This window comes from Triplophysa dalaica, chromosome 16, assembly GCF_015846415.1.
Source record: "Triplophysa dalaica isolate WHDGS20190420 chromosome 16, ASM1584641v1, whole genome shotgun sequence".
NCBI classification, from domain to species: Eukaryota; Metazoa; Chordata; class Actinopteri; order Cypriniformes; family Nemacheilidae; genus Triplophysa; species Triplophysa dalaica.
In genome coordinates this window covers 4,456,866-4,483,367 of record NC_079557.1, presented here as the reverse complement: position 1 = coordinate 4,483,367, position 26,502 = coordinate 4,456,866, and positions in this window count along the sequence as shown.

Sequence of the window (26,502 nt, the reverse complement as noted above, 5' to 3'; positions counted from 1 at the left end):
CTGCATGCACAGATGGTGAGCTACCTGAACATCGTCTTGCAATATTAGATATGAAAGAATTCAGTTTGCTATGATTCTGTTTGATTATTGTTAAGAATAAAACTGAAAGATGCGGTACAGCTCACAAAAAAATGAAAACTCACCCTTTTTATTTTGTATACAATTGTTGCTTCTGTGGAACATCAAAGAAGAATTTCTGATTTCTAACTGCGTCTGTGGAGTCCTTAAAAGCACAAAAAATCATCACAACACCAAAACGTCGCTCTACACAATTTATTATCAATATATAGTAAGTTTCTGAGAACATATCATAGCTTTTGTGAAGATCAGAGAGAAATTTAGGACACTTGTACAATGCGCTGAAGCTTTCGGACCTCATATTCTTTGTATTACAAGATAAATTTCCTAAAGTTCTCCTCGTGTGTTCCATAGAAAGAGACAAAAGGATGAAGCTTTGGAATCACATTTGTGTGAGTACTGTAAATGATGACACTTATTTCTTGATATACAGCCAAAATGACCATATCATGTGTGTGCCACAAAAAATTATGCATGATTCAAAAAAGACAATCGAGTGTTTCGGTATGACCAGAGAGGCTCGACATTAATTCTTTCAGTATGTGCTCAGCGGTGATTAGTTTTCCAATCTGAGATCTGCTTGTGAAAGGTTCACAAAGCCTTCATCCCCTTTTCATTAGTCCAGGACAGGCCGATACACAAAACTTTCTTTGCTGCAGTGCATGTATGAAAATCACATTTAAAATGCAGATTACACAGAAATGTAAATTGTCTTGCAGGTGCGCTGCTTTATTACAGAGCTGCCTGTCAACATGACGGATGACACGATTTAGCTCTCAGTCAAACCGGCTCTGAGGTCCAAACTATTCTGAAGCATTTCAAGTTTCAAACTCCTGAATGTGTCTCAATAAAGATGTTTTTAAGTCGGTCGTAAATTGAATTTCGACACAACTTACAGTACTTAGCATTTAGTAGTCATTTATTGATGTTACAGTGCACTTAATAAAAGAACAATAAGAAGGCATAAAATCACACTTGTAGATTTGGAGGAAGAAGAATAGGAGAAGAGATTATAAATCTTCCCCAAAAGTACAAATACTACCACGGTTCTACCATTTTTATATACTATGTCACTGTAAAAAAACTGTAAGATTTACAAGTTGGGTGTATAATAACATGAAAAACTATTATTTTAATGTTTTCTGATACCCCAGCTGCTTAAATATTATATGTTTTTTAGGTTTTTTTTACAGTGTAGTGTACTGCTTTTTGGACCATGATAACACTTTAGAGAACAAACCACATTAATACTATAATACATGAATACGAAAATCATAATCATTCAGGACTATGGTATACAGGACCATAGTTAAAGTTATCGTTCACCCAAAAATTATGTCATCATTTACACAAAAGTGGATATTTTTAATGATTTTGTTAACTAGCCCCCATTAACTTGCATTGATTTTGTGTCCATGCAATAGAAGTGAATGATTGCCAGTGCTGTTCGGTTATCAACTTTCTTCAAAATATCTTCTTTTGTGTTCAGTGGAAGAAAGAAAGTCATGAAGTTTGAATTGACAGTTTGTTTGAATAATACCAAAACCCCACAGGCAATTGATTCATGATCTGAGACAAAGCGACATTACATGCGTTTCTCTTCAAATCTTTAACCTAATCTATAACTTAACTCATTAGTTAATTATTTATAATAAAAACAGTTGGAGCCCAGCGTACTGAATCATAAGAGACACTCAATGTATTTTTCATGAGATCTACTGTTGTCGCACACCAACGCAGGCCAGGCCCCATCGAACTCTCACACGCTTGTTACCTAAATTGCAACAACATGCAACTTAAGAGAGATATTGCAGAATGTTGCACGAGTTGTTCTGTTGCACATAACAAGCAGGCGTGACATGGCATTTGAGAATCAGCAAAGCAGGAAACCTGGCAATTTTGCCTCCTGTCAGACATGTTTCTGAATGGGGGATCTTTAATGATACACCAGCGCAGCTGACTTTGGGATGACAGTCACTGGGCTGCTTAGATTTAATTGGATCCAGAGCATTGAAATATTTCCTCATTTTCAAAGAGTAATGTATCAAGGCCCGGGATATCGGTTTTCTTACACCGTATTGCCAGCGTTAAAAAAAAATGATTATTTTTTATTATTCTATTTTAAAAGAAATTAAATCAGCAGAGAGAAAACAATATGTGGAAAACTGCATACTGAACACGATCTCAGTAGGCAACATTGCTTGTTACGTTTAATTAATTTCACCAATATGTATATTCACCCGGGCTGAAGAAATCTGCGCTCATCATTTATAGCACATAACCTTACAGCAAAAGTCCTGCACCCTAACTCAACGCAAGCTTGACTGAATGTTTTAAATTGTGTCAGAGCAAGCGTCTAATTTGTAAATTATGAGGTCCGGAAGCAAGTTATTGTGCAACACTGGTTTTATCGGGTTGGTGCATATTGAAGAAGGATGCGTTTAACAATTGCCAAATTTACGTTGCAAGCAGTATAACATGACACGCGACATAGCTTGCTTTAGTATATATTAACACTTAAGTTAAAAGGGACATTGCTTGTGTTTGCATTTGGCCAGCCTAATTTCATGATAAGAAATGAACGGATGTGAGCAACAAAATTACGCATCGTTACATTATGTTTTACATTTGTACATTTATTTAACATTATTATCTATTTTTACATTGAAATTAGTACAAAATAAACTGGTTGAATTGCAATTCATGACACAATGAGTTACAATCTCAGTGCCACAGTATGATGGACAATATGGGTCAAAACTAAAAAGCTGTGTTGTTTTCGACCCATGTTTGGGTCAAATATGGACAATCATATTATTTATCGGTAGGCTGACTAATAAATTAAACTATGTTGGTTTGTTTCGACCAAAAAGACTGAATTGTTTCAATCCATGATTTGAAATAATTTGTCAAAAAAACTATTGGATTTGTCCCAACCATGGATTAAAAAAACACAATAATTTAATAGTAATGTTTATTTAAGGTCAGTTTTCTCCGAGCACTTTCAAAAATAATGACTTGACAAAGCTGTTAGTTAAACAAGCTCATAAACAAACAACACCAGACGAGAGAGCTGCATATTGAACGTAATCCCAGCGGGCAACAAAACTTGTTACGCTTAATTAATTTCTCCAATATTCGTCATATGAACCCAGGCTTAAGAGTTATGCGCTCATCATTTACATTCTCAGAAATCATTGATCAGTACAACTCCATTGATTTGTGCCATTTATATAAACGCCACCATCGCCCACGCTCATTGACAGCGAAATCAGTCATGTCTAAGATGGCTTCATTAGCCCTACAACCGCTTTCATTTGCATGCCGTAGAATGAGTCATAACGTCCTGGAAAATATGAGCCGCTGTAGCCGACGTTACAATGCACCGCTGATTTCAATGAAATCTGCAGAGAGGACATTAACCACACATGTGCACGAGCGCATTCAGAAACCAGTCATTTGACTGGAGAAGAGGCTTTAGAGCACTCTTGAACTTCAATACCACACGGCCCTGATGAGTGGGCACAAAGAACCCTAAAAAGGCCAGATCAATTTACTAGAAGGGCCCAGGCTGGACAGAGAGGAAATGGAACAATGCCCGTCTTTGTACGTGAAGGTACAGAAAGAGTCTGATGCGTATGGATTTTCTTTTAAAGGTAATAAGAGTTTCAGGGGGCTTTGCGGCTCGGGTTTGGATTTGGAGACACAAGCGGTGATAATTGAAACTGACAGCGGGTTGAGTACAATGACTGACTGGGCAACAACAATCATAACCCCATAATTATCCCAGCAAGGCACGCTCAACTTCATAGGTAAACAAAATTACCCGACTTACACCCACCATCGCTTCAGCGCTTTGACTGTACGATTCGCCTGCTGACGGACAAACTAAGGAAAAGACAGATGAAGCCGGAGCTTGTTCTTGAGGCAGCGATGGGGGTGATGTCATTTTCTGATGCTTCACACCGTGACCTCAGGTACAGCCGTGACCACTAACAGCCCCACTTTTCCTCCTCCTGCAGTTCGCGGCTGGTGAGTGCTGCATTGTGGGATAGCATTGTTCACTTGGTGTCTGTAGGACAGAAAGAAAAGTAAGACTTAGACTCCACATTGCAACTTGGTTTTCTGTTATGAATCTAAAATCTGATTTGGACATTAGTCAACTGTAGGTTGACACAGATACAGAATATACCTTCACATGTGTTATTTTACAGCGGCTTTGAATACAGCTCATCCACTCAAACTCAGGGTCAGAAGTATTAGTTTTATAAAAGATCAGTTGGAATGGTTTCCATTTTATGTGAATGATATTACGCTTTTCTTCTTTGCTGGTAAGTGCATTTTTCTCTTGAAAAGAGCCAATGTTGTGTGGATCGTATTGAGATCACAAGAGCCCAAGAAATCAAGGTATGGAAAATCTTTTTTGCAATAATTTGGCGTCCTAATATTATCTAAGATAAGTTAAACAGAGACTCAAAAAAGTGTACCCAAAGTGCCCTCTGACACAGTAGCCTGGGCTTTTAAAAGCCGATACGTGTAGTAAAGCAAGATATTAGACACTTTTTATTTTTCCAGTGCAGTTTAAATAAAAATATACATACTTCAATATACATACACTGTGGGTCCCCTTGTATGGTATACACAATTTTGTTTCTAGAGTACCCCAAAATGGACAAACTGCTCTACATAGCATAACTACGTTATCTCCTTTGTTAAAGAAGCGAAAAAGTGAAAACATTTTAGTCGTGTGTCAGCCGCGTAGTGCTCAGAAAGGGATTGGGGAAGGGTTGAGTTAGCCGTTGGTTGCAATTCGTATTTCTACCGCTTGATGGCGCTACATTTCCTACACCGGACCTTTCATAATCTTACATAGTTGTTATTTAAATTTTCTAATGCTGTTATGGACTTTTGGAAACTCCACAAGAGAAAACACTGCTCACAATTCTGAATCTACTGACCCATCTTTCCAGTCTCTCTTGTCTCTTCGAGAAAGCTTCTATACATGCAGTGTTGACTCAAGCAACGGGGAACAGGAATTACAGGTTCACATCCCTTTGGCAGTGTTCCTTGGCCCTGTTAAGAAAGTACACGCTCCACTCTGCTTCCCATAACATCACATCTAGGTTGTACTGCTTTTACAGCGTGTTTACTCCTCAGGGGCTCAGATTCCTCTATGTTTGTTCTTGGGTCACCCCTCACTTTCTCACTCTTTCTTTTCTTACTCGCTCTTTTCAAATACGGTGTATTGTACCATAAAAGCGGTCGCTTACAGAAGATAGGACGCTATCTGCATGTACAAGGGTACTGTAATGAACAGCAGAGACCTTGGTTAATTGATACATAGGAGAGGCTGATCTTTCTGCTGGGTTGAATTAATCTGAAACAGAATAGTCAAAGAACACGCTAGACTTGGCCTTGTGGAAGCACATCAATGTACAAGGGCATAAAATTGACCAAAATCGTCCCTTTTCCCTCAAGTTCTATATAAATATTTATAGTATAGAACAATGTGTCATATAAATCAGTGGTTCTCAATTTCGGTTCTGGAGACACATAGCACTGCACATTTTGTATGTCTACTTTGTCTGACACACTCAATTCAGCTAATGGAAGATTATTTGAATTTTATAAATACAGAAAAATACAGAAATATGGAAAAAAAATAAGTTTACAAAAGGTTCCTAACAGTGGAAATGAGAAAAACTGCTAATAATAATAATAATAATAATAATACAATTATATGACTGTAAAATAATATTAGCAGAGATAAATAAAAGCAGATAAAACAACAATAATACATAATACAAGATTATACAAAAAGTAATGAATATGATGATTATAATAATAGTTGTTATAAATTATTATTATTTGATAATATTAAGTTTATACAAAATCAAAGCAATAGCTTTTCCAAAATCGTACAACATGTTTAAACATTTATTTTGATGTTATCTCACTTTGTCGCTGTCTGAAAATTAGCATCAGTTGAGTCTCTAAGAGAACATATAAATTATAGATAAAATATATAGCTAAATATAAAAAAACACTTTTTGTCCCAAAGCCACGTGACCTGCATAACAACATCATAATTTCATCCAAGATAAATTTCAGAAGACAAACTGATAGGACCTGATTTTCAGCATGACTAATAACAGCACATAGTCAAAAGAGTACTTTATTAATTTGATTATCAAAATCTAAATATTGATTGATGTGTAATGTACCTCTGAATAAAACATAACCCCTATACTCTGTAAAACCTGCTCCGATTGACCCAAGTTGCTCAGCCCGTATGACCCCTGTGCACTACACACAAAAAAAGAGTTTAATGAGCGTAATCTTGCGGATCACTGCGCTTTGGTGAAGACCCTTGAATGTGTGTGATCTTGGTAGGCACACTGGCCGGCCATCGTGACACTGACAATATCACAGATGATAAATACATAAAAAACTGCTATCGTCTTTGCATGGCCTCAGTGTGGGGCAAAGGCCACAGACATTTTCCACACCTCAGCTTGCACAGGCCACGATGCTCATGGGAGAACAGAACTTGTCAATGTGTGTATGTTCAAGGACTCACGCTTCGTATTGTCCTTGCTAAGCATATGCCCTAAAATTATTAAAGCATAGAAAACAATTTTTAAATAATAAACTTATATGTAAATATATAGTATTTGGACACCTAAACTTCTGTTGTATTGCCATTGTATTACATAAATGATCCAATCATGTTGTTAGATCCCTCGGGATAAAGTGCTCAGACTGTACGAAAAATGTTCCAAAGAGACCGGTGATAACTCCACTCCAAGCTCAAGTGCATTTCAATTAACCATTGTGTTGGGTGAGATTAACCTCAATCCTCGCGTCAGAGCCGAGCTCTCAGGAAGAAAGAAGTGAATCGTGCCATTCGGAGACCAAATACACATCATCACCACCCAGAAATTCACTTGCTGCCCATCCAAGCCTCCCTTTCTTCTGCCAAAATGGGTCTCTATTGAAAATGTTCTGTTGTTATTGACAGTCAGGGGAATCAATTAAAGCCCCAGCAGTTTATTCACTCACCCAGTGAGAGCCGTCTACATCGGGCCCTCCAATGACGGAAAACAGTTAACATTATAATTCATTTCCTGCCGAGCCACAAAGGGCCACCCAGTGACACAATGACTTCTGAATGCTTTCTACAGCTATCTGAAAGAAACGGGAAATGTGCTGTAAGGACATAATAGGTGCCATGCGAGAAGAGGACGGGCAGACCCGTGTACAAGCAACTATTTGTTAGATTCGTAACCCAGGGTGCCTGAATGTGCCATTTCTTCAGATTTCCTTTAAAAGAATAGCTCAAATGTTCAACCTAAAAATGAACATTCTGTCATCGGTTGCGCTCCCTCGTGTCGTTCCAAACCCGTATGACTTTCCTTTTTGTGTGGAAAGGAGAACAAAACATACATACAATAAAAGTGGTTTGTTTCTGCAGTAAAGCAATTAAAAAGCTTCCAAGATTTCACATATAGGGCTTTGTGATCATAAAAAGCTCAAAATAATTCACATTAACTTTTTGCAACGTCAAAAATATTCAGTTTTCTACCGACATTGTGAATAATATATCTGTGCTGAAACCACCGAGGGCTGTTTTATCATTACCTTATCTACAAAACGTCAAGTTGGATCACCGTAAGGGACTAACTTACATATTGACTCTAACTCAGCGGGATCACGGACCTTTTTATTTTCCCACAACCTCACAAGAACTAGTCGCTTGCATCTTTCCAAAATTGAAAAAAAACCGAGGTGGATAAAACGAAGAAAGCGAGTGTCGCAAATGAATATCGATGATGGATTCACTTTCACGCTCTGTATTAGGCGGTAAATTGTTGCTGGGCATCTGAGGTGCGTGGCTTTATCGGCAGGCATGCAGGTCTGTTGAATTTGAATCCGCTGTTTGTAGGTCTGTGTTATTATGCTGGGAGTCAGACCTGTGTTAATTGACTTTCCGCAGGTGGTTTGCTGCATTTCCAGGCTACAGAAGCAAACTTTCACAGTCCCCATCTGGGCTGATGGGTTTGGATTTTTCACACCGTTCTACTCTAAAGCTTCCAGCATCATAACTTTAGTGGGAGAAACTCAAATGCCGAGACTGTTTAAAAAGACCACCTGCATATCAGCCGCACGGAAGGCTTTACCGTACATATCGCATTAACTCACCCACAGACATGCACTTGTGATTTTTCATTCAGAATAAATGCCTTGGACTGAAAACGTACGCCATTCGCTAAACCAGACCGCTTGAGTTATCTTAAATGTGTCATTCTGTGAAACTTCTTTAAGTAGACATCTTGACAGAAATGTGTAATGTAATACAAAGAAACTTAAAGATAAGCTCTCCAATAGTGCACTTTGGTTGAACTTGGCATGATATTCAGAGACGGATATTGCTTTGTTCTGAAATGCTGTGTTCACACCAAACAAGCATCGCGTTTCTCGCTCTTTATTGCTTGCGTGAAAAACATGGCGCGATGGGAGTGTCTTCACGCGTCCGGATGTTTCAGGTGTCAATGAGCTCCTTGCTAAATTTCTTTGCTCGAGTTGCGTCCTCTGTGCAAGTTGAAATTTTTCCAAAAATTGCACCATTCACGTCTATATATTTGATATTTGATGGCGCCCAGTCGAGCTGGCCTTGTACTGGGCCTGCAATATAGTTGCGTACTAGAATACTAGCTTCCATGATACAGCTGATAACGCTCTGATATTTTACAAAGCTCATCGCTCTGAAAAGCGAGGTGTGCTATGATTGGCCGGGTCACTAGTGCGTAGTGATTGGTCGAATACTGCACGGAAATGTAACGCCTCTTACCATATTCGGAACATCACGCTGCGCAAACGATGGTACAATAAGATTTACAAGACCGCCCACCTTACTTGCGTATACATTTGGGCGGTCTTAGTCAAATGATACCACAAAGTGACGTACATGAGTTAGGGTGTGGTTACACGAGGCGTTTTAGGCAGGTCTAGGTTCGCATTAGCTTTTAGATGCATCTTTTGTTCCGACACTTAAATTTTCACAATTTTACGTGTCTAATACATGCATGGGCAATTTATAACACACCAAAGACACAAAAAAACACGCATTTCCGCCATATAACCCCTGTAGTTATTTAATATGCTTGCTCACTAGTAGACTTTTAAAACTACATAAAACTAAATACACAACGTGTTTTTTTTATTTGAATTCAATGCAAAAAAGTACATAAATGTAAACAAAAAAACGCACAGATGAATGTTTCACCTCCGTTATTTCCTTTTTGTTGTCGTTGAAGCCAAAATTGACCAATAATGACAATTTACGACTAACTGCATAGCCCTAGTATACATACTAAATTCAATATTATAAAAAGATGTTAAAGAAAAGGCTTCTTTGTATGTATATCTAAACACAAAGTACATCTGAAATCGAGTACTGAATAATGCACAGTGTATACCCCCAAAAAATGTAAGGTTAAATGTTATGTTACTTCGAACAATATGCCTGCACATACCAAAAATTACCATTTGTGATATTTTGGGAGAATCATCGCCCTGCTGGGGTCAGAAAAACACCCTGCAGTCAGATTGTGCTCCTGCAAACGCTGCTTGCTCGTTCCGAATGCCGTTTCCGTGGCAGCTGGGTGATGATGGTGATGAGGAGAGCCATCATAACATCTGTGAGTTTCCCAATGCCGTGCAGCTCACAGGATGCAATGCAATTCTCCGTACAGAAAATGCCAGACTTATTAGATTTTGTATCACAGGTAGGAGCCGTACTGAATTTAGTATCGGGTTTCCTTCTGACAACTGTGAGTTCAAAACACAATGATGAAAGCATAAAACAAACTAAAATGCAATAGAGAGAGTATAAATCTCCCATTTCACCCTATAAGACCTTCTGATATGATCAGCAGAGAACTGTTGCCCACAAAGCCACTCAGTGATGACATCCGTCGGGCGTGGAACCTGACCAGAACGTTGTGGCGTAATGTAGCTGATCAGTAAAACTGACAGACTCCGGGGGTGTGCAAGTGGAGTTAGACAGCCGGAAAGGTCACGGGATACAAAGTAGCTATACCTCTTATTGTAGAATGAATCAGCTTAGTGAAGTTGCCCTTTCCTCTCGGTTGTCCTGGCGGAATCCAGATGGTGATGCAAACCCATCCACGACTTTCTAGGGCGTAGTTTTACATTCTTTTTAAGATGACTGTGAAACCTCCTCTATTGACCAATGTCACAGTTGTAAGATGAATAGATCCAACTTTAAATCCTTATTAATTAATAATCCAGTCCATGCATTGCTTGATCGTACACAACAATAGCTTTATTTAAAAAAAATATGCAACTAAAAAATAAAAAAACCTGCCAAATTTGGGTTGAACCCCGTTATGCAATAATAAAAATGTTTAATTTAATAAAAGCGGGGTGTCTGTACATTATCCTACTTATTACACAGATAATTAGCCCATTAGTAAGTTAATGAACATTATGTATTGATTTGTAATGCATGGAGACCTTCTGCGAGGAAAACGCGTTTACATGCGGTTTAAAGATAAGACACGATGCCAGAAAGTGCCAGAAACAGGTTGTTTGGTTTCATAATTTATAAATATAATGTCATATATGTTATTTAAAGACAATATCAATTTTTGTGTAGTAGAAAACTGTACCTCTCAAAATGATTTGCTGCATTAAGTATACATGTGTTCTTGGAATGCTGCGGTTGGCCAATCAGAATGAGCTCTGCGCAATAATCCCAGATAACAATCACCTAAAACTAATAATAAAGGACCATTCGGGTACTGTGAATCATCTAATTACAAATAAACAATAAATACAGTAGACAGTCTATGCCTCATGGGTAACATATACAAAATTATATGTACAAATAATTAAACCAAATTGCAAACAAAATGTAAATATGCCTTATGAATAATAACATAACGTTCATTGGGGTAGATATGTATTTGTTAAAAATCAGCTAATCAAATATTTGAAATAAATAGTTTGTGTCCCACGATATACTCATGCGGCAAAATAAAGTGTGTAAAATAAAATTGTAAAGTAACATGACATTTTTGACAGAATTGGAGATATAGAGGCAAAATTTGCAAATCCCTTTAAATAGAATGTAAATCAGATAATCATGTCCAAATCACAGTGAATGCAGCTGAAACGAAATTAATTTCTTTGAAAAAGTTTTAGGCAATGCGAAGTGGAAATGTTTAAAAAACGATGCTACGAATTATTTTTATTATTTAACCTTTCACAAAATGCAAAGTAAACAAAAATCTAAATCCACATTTACCTTTCCAACAGCACCATTATTCCTAGCCACACTTTTTTAGAGCAGTTTGCAGAAAGTTGCATCTGAGAGGTTTTCTCAATTGCTTCCATCTCTTCGTAATCCCAGAATGATTTGATGATGTCGAGATTAGGGCTCTGTGGGGGCCGTATCATGCGATGCAGGGCATGTTTATCTTCTCTCAAAAAACTTGACAATCTGAAATTGATAGTGAGATCGACTAAAGTAGAAAATATCAACCATCTTAAGACACATATCTTTTATGTGCACAGCACTGCATATGGTCAGAATGAGTCATTTGTATCAAAACGCAGCCAAGGACTCTTTAATTGTCTCTCGGGGCACGTAACACACGCAGGACACCGTCATGTCTAAGCCACGACAGATCACAGCATTTACCAGCTCTAGCAACCACAGCATCGATAAAATCAGGCGGTTTAGCCTAAGAATTTTACATGCTGTGTGCTCAACAATTATTGAACCGCAGGGGACAAGGAAAGAGAAAGAATGCAAGTGAGAAAAGGGTGAGGGAGACAGAGTAAAATGAGCTTTAATTGGTTATTTAAACCGGCTGGACATCAACAAAATACAACCAGCTGAGAGACCCGCATTATAGGCAGGAAACGTGCACTAAGTTTTATCCCAAAACGACAACCCCTGCTGGTCAGCTTCAAGAGCGTAGGACTTCTTAAGATTTAATATCCCCGCCATAATCGTGAGGCTAATCTGAACTTTGTGTTTTAAAATACTGAACGCTTTGCATGTTAAATTGTTTTCGAAAACGACCGCAGAGGTCTTTAACCTGTGTGTGTATCACTGCATTATCAAAAACTCTTGCAAAATGGAACCAGGATGTGAATATAGTGAATAGAGACTAAAAGCGTGCGGCAAGTGCACATTTTTTTGAGGTAGTGCAGCATTACTCACGACTCTTAAGGCCAAAAGAAAGTGGAATGATGTCAACTCCATTACTTGGCTACCTGTAATGGACAGGTGACCTTTCTAAACTCAGATCAGATCTGTATGTCGAGTCTGCTGCATGCGGTGCCAGAAAATCATAATATCTCTAAATGGGATGTCATTCGGGGGGCGCAACGATATTCTCGGCGATATGTGAGAATTAGGAATTCAGCGTGCAGGCAGACGCTCAGCTTGAATCGAAGTTTGCGCACAGTAGGAACTTTTCCCCTGGGCCAAGATTTTATAAAGTAATATAAAAAAGACATTTTAGCTCATTCTCTCAGAGTAATATACGTGCACACAAATGCTTGTTGCAAGTATACTGTATGTGTCTTGGTTTTTATACACATTCTACTTATTTTAAAATGTACACACGCTTATTTCAGTGCCCCTTGCAGCAACAAACAGAACTGCAATAATAATAATGATCGTCAGCCAAACAGACAATCCTGGCCCGTACTTACGCCACACAAGAAGGATGTAACCTAAGTATCAGCAAAACAAACAAAGAAGCAATGAAATATACTAATCAAAGGAGTCCGGCAGCACAATGCCGTATTTGTTTCCAAAACACCTTCCATCCTCGCTTTACGCAGCTGTGCTATTAACTATACAAATTCACTGAGATTGAAAAACCATTTACAGATCAACAACTTGATGATAGTCATTTTTAATGTTAGGATCAATGGATCACAGCTTTTATTTCAGTCCATTAGCAACAATCTAAGCACATAATGTTTGAAAAAAAACAATAACATCCCACATACTCGATTTACCTAAAAAACAAACATAATTTTATCAGCTGAAGAACACCCAGACAGTAATGAGGAGAACATTTCGTATCTAGTACCCTTTGTCTCCTTGGACAAACAACTGCAGGTTAATTTAATGAGCGTGTCACAAAAGAAGAGCTTTAAATAGCAGTCCAAACGTAGCCGGAGGAAAGTGCAGTGAATGAAAAAGCAGGTCTTTCCGGGATCGATACAGTAGGTCAACCTATACAGTTGTATCAGTCAATGTGGACACATCAAAGGAATATGTCAATGAGCAGAGTTAACAGAAGTTAAAGGGCAGCCCTGTGGGATGGAGATCAAAATTGGGTCAAGAAAACATTTGGGTTGGGTCAAATGATGATATGGTATTGCTTGAACCATCTCTTCAAACAAACACACACCCTTTTCTCTGTAACGTTTCATTAGTGTCACTTTCTAAAACAAGATTAAACTAAAAAAAATTGTGCTACGAACGTCAACGATAAATCACATCATCAATCTGAATTGTCATCATTTGGAAAATTAAAGTCACGTTTGCCTCTTTATCGCGATCTATGTTTGAAATGTGCATGTCTCTGTTTGTTAACAATGACTATCCAAAAGCCTTCGCAATTTAAGTTTCACGTCAAATTAATAAACTACATCAATAAGCTATGCATCGCATCATGTTTTATTCTTCAGTATACAACCCTGGGCCTGGTTTTTGTCCACCCAAAAAAACTAAAAGTAACCGCGTTTTATTACAAATAGCAGCCAAACGCCATGACTCCAGAGGCTGCGTCTGTGCAAAATGGCAGCCCAGAAAAACAGATAGGAAGTGTAGCGGAAATCTATTTGAATTATAAACAGAGAGCGTATTTGCAGTAACTAATCACATATTTAAAAACTATAATACAAATTTCACAATATAAATAAAAAATAAAAAGTTATTGAAAGTGAAAGTTCAACTTACATTTATACAAAACTATGCTCCAACTGCCGTTTCGGCCGCCATTTTATTTTTACGAGCTTGATCGCGCTCGATCAATCCCCTCCCTCGCATGTTGTTATGGAAACGACACACTACTCGCTTGTCATTGGTTAGCTGTGAAAAGGATCTTGACGAAGGGCGTTTTGTTCAGAACTTTTTTCTTCTTAAAAAGACGCCCTGACCTGCAAAAAAAGACGCCAGCGCTGCCGTTTAAAAAATCGCTCGGGACGTTTTTTGAAAACACGGCTTACTCCATAGGATTGTGATGTAAAACAGACACTAGCAGCTTCGAAAAAGAAGTCAAGTCTGAACACGGCCTTTAAGCATCATGCTGGCAACCATCTTAAATTCCATAGCAACCACACAGCATACAACCCACACACCCTTTGCGATCGCAAAATTCTAAAATGGGCTTTGGCAGACACATAGCAACACCATGGCAACCACCCAAAGAGCCCTAAAACGCCCTAGAAACATATCTTTGCAAATTTAATTGAAAACACAATGTGTTTTCTGTGAACAAATAAAGAATAAACCTGTGAAGAGTTTGTACAGAAACCATAGTGTGTTTTCAATAGCTCTGTTAGAACAGATTAATGGAGGTAATGAGGCGTAAGTCTAGTTCCTGATGAAACGGAATGACTCCTACAGTACTTTGAGGACCCCGTTCGTAGTTTTGCACCATTCAGCATTTTCTTACAACAACCCATGTGTGAATTAATCTCCTCAGTTATACGCACACCGGGTGAAAGTTTAAAAGCACGTAAAAAACTCCAAGTCAATGGAGTTCATGTTAGTGTAGAGTTGTTAAAGCTTTATGGCGCTTCCTTATTCTTTATTGCTGTTTCTCATGTCTGAATAGGGAGTATTTTTCTCCTCTCTGTCAGATAGTCGATATCAGCTGAAGTTCGTTCGGGTTGTGGCCTTCTGAGGGTTGGTTTATGCCCTTGCTCTTGGAATATGAGTGGATGTTCGGTGTTGCTTGTGATGTCAATTGAAGCTAGCGAGATAGAATGGACTTGAAAAGGGTCAAAGTAACTGCTTGTGGTTCGATAAATGTGAAATAAGTTGGATTGCTTCTTACAGTATGTACCGATGACGCAAGACTAGTTATTTTCTCATTAGCATACAGATGAAAGCAGATTTTCATTGCATTTGATATCTAAAGGACAGGAAGAGAGGCAGGACTTCAGGTCAATTGCCTTCATGTTTAAGGAATAGTTCATCATTTCATCATTTACTCATCCTCTTGTCATTTTAAATTTCTGTGACTTTCTTTCTTCGGCAGGACACAAAAGAAGAAATTTTGAAGAACGCTGGTAACCACACAACATCGGCCCCGATTGACCTCCACTGTATAAACAAAAAACACTAGACCTTTCTCAAAATATCTTCTTCTGTGTTCCACCGAAGAATGATTCATATACAGGTTTTGAACTACATGAGCAGGAATTAACTAAATATTTTAGGTAAACTATCCCTTTAAGGCCATTACACAAATTTAATTTATAGAGCAAATCTGAACCCGCAATAAGATGCTACATCTATGCAGCAATACGATGCATCCCGTTTTATTCAAAAATATGCATGCCAGAGCCCAGTTTCTGTCCACCAAGGATCCCTGGCCTGCAAAAGGTTAAAGACCACCAGGATACAGCATGAGATATTTTAAAGCACAAAAACAGTGAAGGAAAATAATAATTCCGAACAAAGGCAAAGCAGAAAATGTGAAAAATTCTTCGTCAGACCAAGGTCATGGCTCGGTGAGTTCACGGCTCAAGGCGAATGTCACCAGGATCATCTGGGATCTATAAAGCGCCGAATGGAAGCTGGTGAGCACGGGTCCAACCTCCATGGCAACCACATGCTCGGATGAAGGTGGTGAAAATCACACATTAATAAAGAGACCGCACATTTCAATAAAGCAACGAGAGAAGTGACATATCTGACAGAAGTCGATTCCTTCAACCTTCCGGGGATTCAGAATGCTCACTGATGCGTGCTGCTATTCAAGATTCCAATTCACGCTCATAAAGAGAAACTGTATGAGACGCACAATCATGTCAAACCAGGCTGGCGAGCAGAAGATCTTTCCGTTGTATAATTCAAGTGTACATATTCAGGTATCGAGGATTGTGGAGCTGCATTGATGGGTGTATAAGACATCTGTCGAGTATTTGCACACTTAATGTGGAGAAATACACACTTGAAGCTTATGGACACCTCATTTAATTATTATGTTTTTATATATAGTGTTTCATATATATATAGTGTTTATAGTGTATTTTTCACACAAAAATAAGAATTCTTTCATCATTTACTCACCCTCGAGTTGTTCCAAGTCTGTATAAATTCCTTTGTTCTGATGAACACAGAGAAAGATATTTGTAAGAATGCTTGTAACCAAACAGTTCTTGGCCACCATTGACTACCATAGTAGGAAAAATTACAATGCTAGTCAAAAGTGCACCAGAACTGTTTGCTGTATCCAGAACAAAGAAATGTATAACATTTTTTCCCTCTATGATAGTCAATGGTGGCCAGAGCTGTTTTGAGTTTTTAATTATTCAATGACAGAATTTCATTTTTGAAACTGTTCCTTCAAAGTATTTTTATAGTATTTCAGAATGTTTCTCCAGAAAGAAGAATCTTAACGCTATGTAAGAAATGTGTAATTTGTGACAATAGTTCCCTTCTGTGCCGGCACGACAATGCCCTGTGTACAAAGCGAGGTTCATTTCGAAATGGTTAACCAAAGAATTTGGCTGGCAAGCACAAAGCCCTACGGTACATCTTTGAGATGAATTGGAACGCCGACTGCGAGCTGAGCCCCATCGCCCGACATCACAGCCTGACCTTCCTCACTACTGTTGCTCTTGTGTCTGAGTGGAGAGCAAATCCCTGCAGCCATGTTCTCTAACATCTAGTGGAAAGCCTTCCCAGTGGAGTGAAAGCTGTTAGGAGGATCAACTCTCTCTAACGGTTTTGAAATGAGGTGTTCAAGAAGGACATACTATCCACATACTTCTGGTCATATAGTGCAATGATTTAACACGCTTCCATCCAGTTATTCAAGTATGTTTAAGGTCATAAATGTGGAAATGAATTATTTCTTTTGAACATGGGTAATTTTCCTAACCAAGCCAGAAAAACAGTCTGACTGACACTAGAACATCAGTGTTTTCGAGATCACTCGTTAGGAATCCTGCTGGACGGTTCTTACTGATGTTTGGTTGTCCTAAGATTTGGATTTCAAAGCTTCTTCTCTCTTTAAAATCTGCACTCCTTAGGACGCTTGTGAATATCTCGCATTTCTCGAAGCATTAAATATGTCCCTCTGTCACTATGGTTACAGACATCTTGCTGACGTGAGAACCAGCAGACGGATCTAGAAAGCCTTAGGAGGGCTGCGACGTCTTCCTTCCCCATTAACAATACATGAAACTCATAACTGGCTCTGTATAAGTCAGCAGGTTTCTATTTGACTAATGAGTAAATCACGGAAACCACGTGGAGAACGTCTACGATTCATAGAGAACGAAGAAATAATTTCTGAGCGGGACCAATTTATGGTTTTATTAGATTTGGGTGTGACGAATGACTGCTCAGATTTGAGGTTAAGAGGTTATCGTTCAATGGCGATAGTCAAATATTGGTTCCATATATGAAGATGATATTAATCGAAACGCTTTTAAATTACGTTTTTAATCAACAACGCTAATCACCAATATCCTGCATGAGAGATATGCAAAGGCAACACTAATGAAAGTTCTTTTGACATATGATAAGTGAACTGAATGCATCAAGATGCTTAGGATTATGGGTAAAAGGACAGTTGTTCATTACCCATCAGAATCATCATAAGATGTGCAGACCAAGCAGTTATTCGTCCAGTAAGTCCCTGCTGGTAGAAGTTCACATTTATTTATACAGTTATTTTTACATTATTCATCGTTTCAAAGCAAATGTACAGAAATTCACACTGTTGTGTTATAAATATCTTACGGTGTATTTCCACTGTTTAATGCTGCTCAGCGGTGGCATAATGCATTTACAAAATCATCAATTTATGTATGAAACTAAACATTATGACAGCAGCAGATGTGGTAAGGCTTTACAATAAGGTTGCATTTGTTAACATTAATGGAATAGTAATAGTTCACTATAAAAGGAACATTCTGTCATCATTTACGCACCCTCTTGTCAATTTATACCTGTATGACTTTCCTTTTTTCCACAGAAGACAAAAAAAGATATTTTGAAGAAGGGTAACCGAACAACTCATTGACTTGCCATGGTTTTGTGTCCATGCAATAGAAGTGAATGGGTACCACCGCCTTCGAAATATCTTCTTTTGTGTTTTCTGCAGAAGAAAGTCACACACGTTTGAGAGAGTAAATGATGACATCTTTTTCGTTTTTGGGTGATCTTTTTTTAACATTAACTAATACATTTTAATCAAAAGTAGCACCCCTTAACATTATTATGCACGTATCACATAATTTAACATAAACTAACCAGTACATACAATAAACCACTATATTCGTATTAACAAACATTAAGAAAGTTTAACAGATGCTGTAAAAGTACACTTCTCATTGTTAGTTCAGGTTAGTTTTTTTAACTTTTGTTAACAAATGAGACATATAACAAACAGCATCAGAACTAGGTTATGCATAAAAACAATACAATTTAGAGTAGGTTTAAGGCTGTATTGTGTTTTTTTACACACAGGGCAGCTTTAACACAGCTGTGAAAAGACACTGTGGCGGTCCCTGTTGAGCACTTTCAATTGGAAACTCCATTGGACGACCTAATGTTTTTTTTTGTCTCTGGGCCCCAGTGAGCAAACCAAACTCAACTGTGGAAAGAAACAAAACATCTATAAAATAACAGTAGTGGGGAAAATAGGATCAGCTGGGGGGCAGATGTTCTCTAGACAACTGTAAACTAGGTGAATGACTTTTTTGTAGGTAATGGTTATGCAAATATATTAAATAAGCTCTTAAATTATTAATTAATGTTACAGTTAAACCTAGAATAAAAACAACTTTAATTTGACTTTCTTCTGTGAGACACAAAAGTGTGTTTGTGTTCATACAATGGAAGTCAATGGTGGCCAAAGTTGTTGTGTTACCAACAATCTTTAAAATATCGTCTGTGTTCTTCAGAAGAAAGAAATTCATACAGGTTTTGAAAGACATAAGGGAAATAAATGATGACAGAATTTTCATTTTTGGGTGGATTTGGGATGTTTGTAGTGATGTCATTCTACTGTGGCTACAGAGCATTTGTCATTTGGCATGGACGGCTCAGTTTAGATGATCGGGTAAAAGCACCATCCATCAGAGTCCCCATTAGTAAAGATAGCAGTCTGCATGTGCCAGCACAGCATCAGCCATCGAGATTTTCATCCAGATATTATACGCTTACTTGATTCAGATGGGCCTCTTTAAAAAACACCATACCAGAGCAAATTTGATCCGGAAAACATCCAGTGTGAAAAACAGAAGCTCCTTCCTACATGGTGTTTGAAATCTCTCACTTGGGTGATTCAACATTAATTTCCCTCTTTATGCTTGGCAGAGATGAGACCCATGAGAGCTTCATTTTGTGTTAAATAAATATATTGACACTGGATTCTGCATAAGGACGTGTAGCTATTAATAATAAGTTATCCTCTTCAAACAACTCGAAACTTTGAGGCGGTGATCCAGCTTTGATGGAACCATCTCTCACTTTTATAACCCATAGATCTGAACCTAAACTTGGAGCAGCACATTAACGTTGCCATTTAGACGTTATGTTCTGCTTGGATATTCAGGAATTTAGAGACTTCTGTGCTCATTAACAATTAAAAAATTTAGATTTTCTCAGAGGAATTCTAAAGCCATTGTGACATCACTTACCAAAATACGGGTATAAAAGCAGATTAAAAAAATGAATGCAATACTTTAGGTTTGAACCCAAAACTTGGGCTTATTGTAAATGATTTATCAGTGCACATTATTCAAAAGCAAAACAATCTTTCATTAAAGTTGCATATCTTGCTCAGTCTTTAAAGCAACTTTTACTTTCCAGCTGATGCCACCAACAAAGAGACGTGTAGTATCTTTACATTCACCTGAACAGTCCCTTCATGGGGACATGAAAAAGTAGCATGTGATTTCAATTCTGTCATCTTTGTTCATGGCCAGATACATGCTCTAAAAAAAAAACAAGGTCAACATAATAAATATATTAGAAACACTTGATAAGACGTAGATTTCCACATTTTTTTCATGAATAATTCTAGGCCTTTATCGCAAGAATGATGATAAATTCTTAACTCTGATTAAGGACTTCAAAACAGTCGCCTTTTCCAAAGAGCACAAACAAAACAAAACATCCTCTGGAAAAATCATTTTACTTTCTCATTCCTAGCATCAGCGTGTGTGAAGGTTTTTTTGGCGCAGGGCAGGTGATGGCTCAGGCGTTGACAAGGATTGTTTTTGTAGAGCGTAGCACTTGGCACCCCATAAATTTCGCTCCGCTGATAAATTTCTGTCATTGCGACTTTCCATCAGTGACTGTTGGTGACACAGTATAGTGTCGCTCCAAACTGCTTACTGTACCATTGTCAAATTAAAATAAACAAGAGCCTCAAGGTATAGATGCATGTCAATGAGACACGAACAACCGTTTCCATGCAAAACAGACCGAGACTGATGATACAGCGGCGGAGGAAAACTGTGACAGATATGCAAGGAACAATGATAAACAATAGAGGCACTTGACAGAAGCAGGCAAATTACATCTCATTGCAGTCCAGGGGTTAGGTATTAAAATAATTGTTTTTAGTCCATCAGACTGCTTACCACTAATTTGTTTAATGCCGTATAATAATCCAAACAGCTTTTGTGCGTAGGCTGTTTTTGTTACATAACACTTTGAGAAAAGTTTCTACTTGGGTCCATGCAATTACAAATTCCAGGCTTATTGTTTTATGGGCTAATATGTCCCAATTTCTGAAAATGTGCATTAAAAAATGAAGCCAAATAAAATATTAAGATATTTTTCCAGAAGCCACAAACACATAAAAATAAAGGACAAGGACTGAGAAATTCAACCCTGTAAAAACATGAACTGCTTGTCATTTTCAAAACATGGTAACTTGAAGACTTAATGAAATATTAAAGGAATTTCCAAGTATTTAGGTAAATTAACTTATTGACCCAATAATGGCACCATTTTTTGGGTGAACTATTTCTTTAATAATAATTTTAAATGTTGTAAAAATAATTTATAATAATGAAAAAAATAAAATCAACAAACACATTTCTTCACAAGTTTCTTTGCATTTTATTTTGAGAAAGACCCAGAATAGATCACGCACAGCTGTGGACTGTCTACTCACATACTCAAACAAACAATCCCAGTGACATGTTGACACTACAAGATGGGCAGGTGAATGCATTAGGAAAACCTTCTCGTAGGTTACAAAACGTCTTGCCCTGTTTCACTCAATCAGACTTTTAGGACAGATACAGGCAGATAAGCAGAGTTCAAATCATTCATGCATCGTGAAGCGGCCCGCGGCGCATCATCCAGCTGATCTCTAAACCCTTCAACAAAGAGAAGATGTGTCCTCTTGATCCCTTCCATGCAGCTTCCTGTAACAAAAGACTCCATCACAGTGGGCTGATCCTCAGAACACATTTCCGTCATCTGTTTGTTTATTCTTAAGAATGAAATATAGCAATGTTTGCTCCGCTAACCGACGGTGTTTCTGGCGTTTGCTGCCAAGGCTATAGGGAGTCATCTGGCGTGTTGGAGAGCACATGATTTATCTGAGTCTTATTCAAGATCTTGTGTCTGCTAGCTTTCTTCCCGTCAGATGGAATGATTGCGACGGGCGAGCGGGCGTGAGTGATGCACAGCCTCTAAGTCACCCTGTTTCTTTCGGCCACGGCCCGCAGAACTTCACTAATAAATGACACTGGAGGACAATGTCCCATTTCCACTGCGGTGTCATCTGTCATAGAGCGATGCGTATGGCCCAGAGTTGCCCTCTCAACCTGCTAACTGCCTTTAGACGACAAACATTCACAGGCTAGAGAGAAATGCTGTCTGTCTTATCGCACTTTAAATCTTAGCCAATACTGTACCCTGGATATGTAGTATGTATGCTGTACACGCCAAGAGCTCATTTGCCAAACTGTGGTGTGTTTCCCAAAAGCATAGTTATCCAACTACGGTCGCAAGTTCCGTCATTTCAGCACAGTTCAACGATTCAAGTGTTTCTCGAAACCCAAGCAGCAACGCAAAGTTGTGTGGTTGGAACTACAGGTCTAGAGCTTTGGTTAGAAGCACATTATGACATGTAGACTTACTTACATCATGCTTTTGAGAAAGGTAAGCAAGCAACATGCAGTGCATTCTTTATCCATCATTCTAAATATACTTCAATTTTACATCGTTTAGTTTATCAAGAAAATAGAAGCATTGTTTTGCGCATGCACGTGGGGCTTCGTGCTCTAGGACCCTGGGGAATCCCTGGGCGGAGTAACTTAGGAGGAAACTTATAGTGAAATATCATGAAATAAAATAGAGAGCAAAAATAGTTTTCAGATGCAGTGTACATTATTTACAGCAGTAATATGACATTAAATCGATCTAAACTGATTCGTTAGAGGACGGTATTACTCCACCAACTGTGTAACGTCATCAACTTGTTGAGCCAATATGGTTAAAACGACACATATGCGATATTTTTACGTGAAACAGACACGAGTAGCTAGTTAGTTTCTGAAATGATGCATCGTACTATGGCGGTTAACCAGCGAGTTATGTCGTTGTTTGGAAAACGCACCCCTGATCAGATGTTTTGAAGGGACAGTTCACCCCAAAAATTATGAAATTCTGTCTTCATTTACTCTCCCTCGAGTTGTTTCAATAATGTACACATTGCTCTGTTGTGATGAACAGAGGGAAAGATAATTTAATGAATGCTTGTAACCAAACAGTTCTTGGCTGCCATTGACTACCATAGTAGGATAAGTAACAATTGTAGTCAAAAGGGCCCCAGAACTGTTTGTTTTCCTACTGTCTTTTTGTGTTCAAAAGTACAAAGACATTTATAAGGCAATTTCTCTAATATGGTAGTAGTAAAAAGCATAAAATATATACATATTTTAAATAAAAATGATCTGATTTAGAATACTGACTAAACCGCCCTACAGTATTGGAGTTCGAAAAACATTTTTAAAATGAACATTTGGTTTGCGTTACAATCGAATAGAGTCTCTGTCTGGTGTCCCTCAGTGTATCATGCAGAAGAAACAGGATTAACCAGCCAGCATGTTTAATGTTCAGGACTTGTGGCTATACTTGGATAAAAGAAAGCATAATGTATTTTCACAGTTCATTGCCTGGTTACTTTCGTGTCATTGAATGACTGTAACCTTTAAAGTCTTGCTTTATTTTTTACAACTGTGGGAGAAGTTGAAATAATTTTCTGTGTAAGTCATTTAAACATAATTTTTAAGCTTTCAAAATGTAATCATCAGACTTCACATCAATGGACAAACATATAACGACGAAATATCATGTGTACAGCAAGATATCACATTTCATCACATCCATATTACACATGCACTACATTCAATGTGGTGCATTAACTGCCTAATTAAGCTTCGGATTGTATTAACTGAAGTGCCAAGAAAGACATCTTGAGATTTAATATCAATTTGGAGGTTAATTGGGTCAGCGTGCGCCACGAAACTGTTTTAATTACAGAAAATCCCACAACCTTTTCGATGCGAAACTTTCCCATTCTTTTAACATTTACCTGCAAACTTTATTACGCTTCTCAAAATGCCCCTTTTTAAAAATGTTTAATAATCTCTCACTTTGGGAAAATGTTTCATGAGCTGGATTTAAATTACAGTAATTTGATTTTTATTGAGACTGCATTAGTAGATTAAATGGGTGTAATAATTCAAACGTTTCCTCTTCCTCTGGGCTACAGACCTGGTGAGAGAGTGCTAACTTTAATGCATCCGCAGGACTTCTTAGCAATGGCAAACCTTATTAATATTAAAATTCACAATCGCTCTGGATTAGACTAGAAACAGGACAAGTGAAGCCCAGGGGAAGATCGCTGAAACAACAGCGGCTGAATGATGGTTACATTAAACAATGACAGCAATACAACCCCATTTCACTTTCTTCTAAATGATCTTCAACCATCAACCCACGATATTCGTTCGAATCTTCTCGTTCTGACGGTTTTTCTCATTACACTCTCAACTGTTGACACAAAACGAAAACAATGCTCATTTTCATCCTCAGAAATAGAACCAGCAGTGCGATTCTTCTCACCTGTCTTGCTTGCACCCATTTTCACTCGCACACGTGCTTTCTCTGTCTCTACCTGTTTTCTAGGGTGAAAAATGTTATTTACATGGTGAGGGAAGCATTGTGAATGCTTAGAGTGAGGCACCTGGTCGTCCACGGGCAGAGACAGAGTGCCTACAGATAGAAATCTAACAGCACTATCTATCTGGGTTATTAAACCTGCCCCTCAGGATTCTAGTGAACAGAGCATTGGCTATTATGTAGGCCAGAGAGAGACAATCGAGAAAAGCCACGTCACGAAGAGTGTGCCAATGCGGACACCGGTTCACACAAGGTTTTAAAGGTGCTGTGTGTCATTTTTGGAGGATCTATTGACAGAAATGAAATATAATACACATAACTTTGTCCTCAGTTATTGCATCTCATTAGCTAAATTAATGGGATAAATTACCCCAATAATTGACTCGACCGCATTTCGTTCTTCTGAAGAACATTGGTAACCAAACCCTATTGACATACATTGTTTAGACCAAAAGCCACTGAGACATTTCTCAAAATATCTTCTTTCATGTTCCTCAGAAGCAAGAGTCATTATTTTTGGGTACAGTTCCTTAGAAGGAATAGTTCGCCTTTCAATTCTGTCACAGGCCCTCTTGTTATTTCAAAACTGTATGATTTTCTATCTTCTGCAGAACACAAAAGAAGACACAGTATTTTGAAAAATGTTGGTAACAGAAAACTATTGGTCCCCATTGACTACTATTGTATGGACACAAAACCAATGCATGTCAATGGGTAACAACTGTTCGGTTACCAACATTTTTCAAAATATCCTATTTTGTGCTTTTTCTTTTGTGTTTAAGATGACAACAGGGTGAGTGAAAGATGACAGAATTTCTCCTTTGAAGGTGAACTATTCCTTTAAGAATTTTAGGGAGGACAAAGCACTAATCAAACTAAATTTCAAGAAAATATTTTTTAAGAACAGCCAATGAAATCCATTTTAGTAACAAAATGTTCAGAAATGGTCAATGGCCTTTGTCAGATCTGGTGTTTCCTAAATACAGATATTTGTGATCAGATAGTTTTGTACATCCAAAAAGCAAAGAAAATTCATCAGTCTACAGCTCAAAAACAAATACATAAGTACAACTTTGCTGCACATTTTATATTTCATCTGGTGCTATATTTAAAACTCAAAGCTTAGCACAAAACTGATCCGACTGCCACTGATCGCCTTTCCCCAGTCCATCAAAGTCACACGATGACATCAAAATAGATAACGCACACAGGAGAAAAATGCACAAACCCAAAGACCCCGCCACAAACATGGAGAACAATTATACAACGCCACGATAAAATATGCACCAGTGCATTTTACCATAAATAATTGTTTTGTTCTACAGGGAAGCATTTTCGACACAAGAAACAGAATGAAGCGTGATATTGGAAATTCTGCTGTAAATATTAGCACATGAAACGAGTGTTTGCCGACTCCAGAGACCATACAGATGTGGGAGGCAAAGAAAAGCGAGTAATTGATCAGGCCGTGGCTCTTGTAGTGTCTGGTTTGAACGTTCAAAGAATCCTACACACAAATATCTATTTTGTCCCTGTGTGGTCAAAAGGGACACGTGGTGGATTTACATAAGGATGTACGTATGTGTTTTTTCATAAAACCTTCACAAGTAATTACTTGTATTCTCGATCCCATTTTGTTTACATTAGTTATTAAATTAGGAGGATAGAAATCTCATTATATAACATCTCGCTGACTGTTCACACTAAGGTCCCCTCCTTAATTTCCTGTTGACAGAATTGCCTTGCAAAGCTTCTTTTTCACGATACGAAAACTTGTTTGAAATGCAATTACACATTTGTGAGTTAATGAAATAAAGTAGCGATTACAAAGTAGTGGGTGCGCGTGTGTGTGTCACAGCCTACTTTCACGTCCACACACCTGCACGCTAGCAAAGCTTTTCTCTGACAGCCGAGTCATTAGGGCCAGTTTTAGTCTGCGGCATTTAATTAAGACTTAAAAATGAGGTCGGCTT